This window comes from Cheilinus undulatus, linkage group 13 (genome assembly GCF_018320785.1).
Source record: "Cheilinus undulatus linkage group 13, ASM1832078v1, whole genome shotgun sequence".
In the NCBI taxonomy this organism is placed as follows: Eukaryota; Metazoa; Chordata; class Actinopteri; order Labriformes; family Labridae; genus Cheilinus; species Cheilinus undulatus.
Window position 1 is genome coordinate 48,293,355 of NC_054877.1, and position 6,984 is coordinate 48,300,338.

A 6,984-nucleotide genomic window follows, 5' to 3' on the forward strand; every position below is an offset into this window, starting at 1 on the left:
AAATTTCCTATTTTCCTTCAACGTTTTCCTTCTCAGAGGTATTATTATAGACTGGAGCTGCTGCTCCACTTCTTCTGATGAAGACGCTGATAAAGAGAGGAACAGATCAAACCAGGCCATGGTGAGTGTTGAACATTAACAGGTGTGTGGTCGTTTATTAAAGGAAGTCAGAGCAGGTGACAGAGGCGGTGAGAGTGGATCCACATGTGGGAGAGTTTATTATCTCTGTCTGATAATCAGTTTAAATTTAACCTCCACAGGTGGAGGAAATCCTGTTGGATAATTATATCTGACCTGTTTTTAAGAGTTTCTTCAGATGCTAGACTCTGGTTGTCCCTGCAGGCCACCGTACTTCATTTATGAAGAGTAAACACTCTCTTTGAATGCTGGTAATTTAATTTCTGGGGTAAAATATGCAAAAATAATAAACATTTAACATTGTATGTTATTACAGTTTACGTAGATACTATCCATAATTAGAACTATACAGACAAATTTCACTGTTTTTGGTACTTTTGGACACGTCTTGATTTTTTTTCTCTCCATTGGTGGTCAGATCTCTGACTGCACTGGTAAATCCTCAAAAACCTCAAGAGTTTCTCTTACGTTCCTCGTACTTCCATCAAACTGTATCATAAAGTTTCACTCTGCTCCGACGACACCGTGGTGTATCCCAGAAAAGGTGAGCATCAGTTCAGGCTTCTTCAGTCAAACAGATATTTAAAATCATGTCAACTTAACAGAATCAACTTTATATTTTTTTTCACACACACTCAAATATAAGAAAACACAGGAAGTGACATTTTAATTAAAAAGGCCCCGGGGCCACTAGTAACATGGAGGACCCCAGAGACCCCGAAGTCTACCAAGCTCAGATTATCACAGTTTTCAGAACCTTATATGAAACAGAAAGACCTTAGCAAGCGTCTGACACCGTCAACGGCAGGACGGGGACGAGCTGTCGTTACAGCAGGTGTAATAAAACAACAGAAGCCCCGCCCCCAGCTTCTTCTGTCTTTGATCTCAGGTGAGACGCACCTGGAAGACAGGAGCCTGATTCTTTAAATCCAGAACGCACACCTTCCCTGTTTACAGCTGTTTTAATAAAGATGGGACCGCAGTTAAAACCTTACTATGAATATAAGTCAGATCTCATCAGTCCTGGCTGTCAGGATTGGGATTAATTTCCTATTTTTGATAGATAATTATTATTACACACGTGTAAAACTGCATGAGTTTTTAGGCCAGAAGGAGAAAGCGTACTCTGTCCTTAACTTCAAACCATGAAGCTCCAAATCTTTGTTTGAGCCAGACTGGAAGTTTCTACAAAGTCTGATAAAATTCCTTTTAAGTTTTCCTGAGATATCAGGTCCACTAGCCTGACCTGGCAGGACCTGAACCTGGAAACATAACACCTCCAGCCTCGACTATCACCGGCGAGGAGGAATAAAAACAGCAGCTGAGCTTCTGTGCTGGAAACTCTGAGCAGAGTGAAACAGAAGGTTATCGAATAACACACAGGAAGTCCTGGGATTCTCTGGAGTATGAGTAATTCTTGGGGAAAAAAACATCTGACCGGAAGCATGGGATTCTTTCTGAATGTGGATGAAAATGGAAAGTTGTCCACGTGTTATCTCGGCCCTCCAGCTGGATCTCTGTTTGACGTCTTTGTCAGCAGCCGTCACAGTTTCAGACCTCATGAGCGAGCCGGCTCTGCCTCAGGATTCAGATGTGGTTTTGGTTGGAAGCTGACAATTTGGGTCAAGTTTTGAGGAAAAATCCATCAAAATAGCTTTAAATACACTGAATTACTTCAATGTTTACCTGAATAAAAGATAACCCTGATGACTTCTTTATATAACCATGACTTTTATGCTGATAAAGATCAGTGGGTCTGAAATAAAGCTTTAATTCAGGCTGTTTTTGTTTGAAGTCCCAGAATTCCTCACTTTGGTCCCACATTCATGCCCTCTGTCCCCCCCTGGTGTCTCAACTTCACAATGCAGCTGTCAGGTCTGCTACAGAACTTTCTGGGCCCATGAAACACTGAGAAAGACCCTGCCCCAGGTGATTTATCAATGATATCACTATATGTGTGTGGATCGATGGCATTGGTGCAGTAATCTTTATGACAGCCATCTTTCTTTGGAGCTGAAATGTGTGTCGAGCTTTTACTGGGTTCTAATGCTGAAAGCAATTATTCATTCTTATTTTTGACCACTTTTTGACATGTTTTGACCCCTTTTCACCACTTTTCATCACTATTTCACTACTTTCCAACATGTTTTAACCCATTTTCACCACTTTTCTGGACAATTTAGTCACTTTTTTGGAGACTTTACGACTTTTTTAACGCTTTTGACCTACTTTGGGTATATTATCCCAATTTTCACTTCATTTGAACAACTTTTTGCCTCTTTTTACCCATTTTTGACAAGTTTTGACCCCTTTTCACAACTTTTTCCTGCCTATTTTGGCCCTTTTTAACCCTCTTTTTCCAGTTTTGCTTCTTTTTTGTCAATTCTTTCCCCGTTTGCCTCCGTTCACATCTTCTCACTGTGTTTCCCGTCAATTCTTACCTTCTATGACTGTTTTGCTGCGTTTAACCCAATTTTAGCAACTTTAACCCATTTGCCTCTTTCAATTTATTTCTGCCACTTTTAACACAATTTTAACCCATGTTTGACACATTTCTACCCCCCTTTCACCCTTTTTTCTGCACATTCACACTCTTTTTGACAGTTTTGACCACTTTTCACCCATACTCTAAAAATCTGTGCCTCTTTTAATCCATTTTTGACACATTTTTACCTCTCTTTACCACTTTCTGCCAGTTTTTCCCCTTTTTGCCCTTTCTGCCAGTTCCTGCTATTATTTAATTATTTCCTTAAAGTTTTCTCAGAATTTTCTGAATGATTCTCTGGCATCCTGACATTACTTTACAGATGCTTTATTTCAGTGCGCCCATCCACATTGTTAATATTACCAATAAAAAGGTAATTCTATTTTAAGTAAATAGGTTTACAATTTAAAAAGACTGTACTGATTGATTGATATTATTGATTTATACTCACTGTGCAAGATGGCAACATGCTTGAAATAAAAAAATGAAAGAAAGCACACCAGTTCTAGACAGCCCAGTCAAAACCAGAGCAGGTTAAGAGTGCAATCTAGGATTTGAATGAATTGCAATGGATTGTGGATGCTGTTTTTGCAGGTCATGGTTCCTGATTTTAAAGATTGATTACAGGATTTTATGGATTGTGAAATGGAGATGATAAAAACGCACATCCTGAAAAGCCAACTAAGGATTTCAGTTGTCCTCCATGTTTGTTTTCACATTTTTCTGAGTTTCTGTGAGATCTCATGTCTGTCGAATCTCCACTGTGAAACTGTTTCCACAAACAGCAGGTGTGTGGTCTCAGTCTGTCCCAGTCATCTAGTGTGTGTGTTCAGATTATAAAGTTAAAAATCAGTTCAAACTGTCCTTTTGACTCTAGTCTCCAACAGCCGACCCAGCAAAGCCAGTTCCCTGAAATCTTTCAGTACTAGACCTCGAGGACGGACTTGACACCAGAGACTGAGACGACTCATTAGGAAAATGTCTGGAGTCAGAAATATGAGCTGTGGCTTCACTTCTCAAATCAGGGACAAAAACAAAGTCTGATGCGGACGGTAAATTTAGAAATAAATTCACAGAGTCAGCAGAAGCACTAAAACAGTAGTAAGAGAACAACATGTGTCGAGGACAAAGCAGAAGTGAAACCATGAGTGTTGAGATGGATTTAAAATACTGACATGAGGAAGAGGAGAGGGTGGCATCAACTGTTCCAAAACCAACAATAGAAAAGTGATCCATCATAGAATATTCACCAGGATCATCAGCTGCGGTACCTTTTTCAGCATGAAGGTGAACAAAGAAGAAAGTCTATAAATTTTCTTAAAAATGTAAAAACTTTATTGGCCAGTACAATCATCATTAAAAACATGTAATGCCGAACAGTCTGACTATGCAGCTCAAACATACAAGGCTAAATAAAAAGCTTTCATTCCAGTCAGCTGTGCCAGTCAGAGGTTCTCCTCTCATCAGTACCGTATCTTTCCATCACAGTGGTTCCTCTCTGAAATCAAACATCTTTGGTAGACAGTTTTTGGTTTCAGTGTTGGAAAAGTGGGTTTAAAAATACCAACAAGGTGCAGAGACGTTTGGGAACGTCTCATCAGGTGAAGGTTATTATTAATAATCAGTAGTTTTCCTTTTCCAATCATTGATGTCCAGCTCAGTAAAAGTCGACCTCGGCTGCAGTGTCTTTATTCTGAGGTAGGAACTGCAGCCGAGGACTCGAACCAGAACCAGGGTCCTCCAGTGGAAAAGACCCTTGGATCTGGGAGATGTTGTTGTTCATTTGTTTTTGAAAAAGTGTCTGAAGTGTTGATTTATCGGACACTAACATCGCCAAAAAACTCAAACAAATGACAGCAAACAGATCAGTGCCACTTAAAGGGATAGTTTGGTGTTTTTGAAGTGGGGTTGTTTGAAGAGGGTAACAACTTTCCTCCATTCTCGTTGGTTCCTAACAGCTGTTCTTCACTCCCAGACATCCATCTGACTTTCACGAGTCATTAGGATCACATGACTGTAAATAACCTTTAGTAACTATGTGAGCTGTTGGAGATGTAGGCAAATAGGCTGCAGGTTAATTTGTTCCACATAGTTTTGCTCATTTAAGAAAAAATGTGATCTTGAAAACATCGCGGGAAGTGTTTGCTGTATTTTCCACCAGAAAGATTCTCTGTTCTGCTTCTACGGGCACGGCCCAGAGTCTGTGGCCTCAGTCCTGATGGTTTCTACCGTCACAGGCCGGGCTGGCCATCATCTTCTGGAGCGAATATATTTACAAGTACCTTTGACAGTTCCACTAAAAAACACCAAACTATTCCTTTAAAAACATTTGAGCTGCATTCACGCCACACCAGAAGGAGAGATATCCAAATCTATGACTGTCTAAGACTACAGGTCCTCGATGTTTACTTCTTTAAATCAAGCAGACCCAGCTGCATTCATGACATTTTAGATTTAGCACGTTTTACACATTTCTCTGTTTCTGTGCCCAAAAGTCAGTGTGCTGAAACAAGAAAACAATCACTGTGAGTAACCCAGAGTCTGACATTATACAGCATTATCTGCCAAATACAGCTAGATCTTCTGGTTGTTGAGTAAATTCCTGTTTCACATGGCAGGTAGATGTTTGTACCAGAATAGTTAGGTATGAGAGAGCTACGCTGAGTTTAACTCTCGTCTGGAGCAGCTCCATGAACACCTGAGTGTACGGCTGCAGCACAGAGACTGTCGAGGTCAAACTGACTGAACCACAACCAGAATGCTTGAAATCCACTGGTCAGTGAAAAAGTATCACTGTGGTCTGAAATCTGCTGCCAGTAAACTGTTCAGATTGTTTTTGTCAACGAAGGCAGGAATGAGCGTGTGTAGGAACCAACAGCTTTGCTTAACCTCCGGCTGCTCTGGAAAGATTCACCTCCAAAGGAAGAACAAAAAAACACTCCAGTGACCCTGACCATCAGAAGTGAACCGAGCTGACCAGCATGCTGCTGTTAAAAAAGTCATCCAAGTCCATTCTCTGCACATGTTCCTGCATACGGAAGAGGATTAGGACCGCCAAAAAAAATTATTTTCTTCTTTTTTTTTTTTTGAGAAATATAATTTTAAAAATAGAACAATTTTTTGAAAAAAAGTTTGTTTGTTTTTTTGAGAGGATTTTTAACAATCCTGAATTCAGATTTTAAAGAAAAGCCGTCTAAGAAAAAGTTTAGTCAAAACTCAGGCTTTTTGGAGGACAGACGCTCTAGTGTAGTGGTTCTTAACTGATGGGTCGGGACCCAAATGTGGGTCATGGAGCAGTTTTCAGTGGGTCCCGAATATGTGTCTTGAAAAAAATGGTGGCAAAAGTCTAAGAAGAACATGCAGCCATACCGTTTATTTTAATCTGTTTAATTGTGATAATGGGTGAACGTATATGTTTTACCTATATTTCAACTCGTTTCTCCTTTTCTTGCTATAAAAGCAGCTTTTACCATGGTGATGAAGTGACTCCTCAAGATCTCTGGAAAATTGGCTAAAATGTACACGTTACTATGGGGAAAGGGGGGTGTAAAAAATGTGAGTTTTGTCCTGTCTCTTGTTCCTGTCATAAATTCTGTTCCATCCAAGTTCTTAAGTGCAACTTCTTTATTTATTCAAAAGTGAACTGTTAAAATTTTTTGGAAATTTGGCTCACGATTAATCATCAAAGATATTGGTGGGTCCTGGGGCTAGACCAGTTGGGAACCACTGTCCTGGTAGTTAGGTAGTGCTCCGTGTACGTGGACCGGTTCAAGTCTGACCTGTGGCTCCTTCACCGTGTGTCATTCTCCACTCTCCCATAAGTTTCTGGTTCTATCTGCTGTCTGATCTCTAGAATAAAGGCAAAAAAAAAAGCTGGAAAATAATTTTTAAAAAGATAATAAGACTTTTCCCTCAGAATTTTCTCCTTTTACATTATCAAAATCTGAAAAAAAAGATCTTTAATCTCAGATTTTTTACTTTTAACTTAAAGACAGAATTCTTTACAATTGAGAAGATGTACTTAAAAAAAAAGCAAGTTCAGTTTGAATTTGGACTTTAATTTTATGTCAGTATTCTTACTTTTTTCGGCATCCAGAATTCACCATTTTTCTCAGAATTTTAGCTTTTGAATTTAATCTCAGAATTCTAATGTTTCCTCACAATTCTGATTTTAATCTCAGAATTTTGACTTTAAACATTAAAGTAAGAACTTTTTTTCTCTAGAATTTAAATGAGCTGTTTCCAAAAAAATCAGTTAGAATTACTTAAACTTAAACTACAAGTCAGAGTTATAACATGTTTTCAGAATTCTGACTTTCGCCTTTAACCCTTAAAACCTGTTGTATCATATTTGATAGACT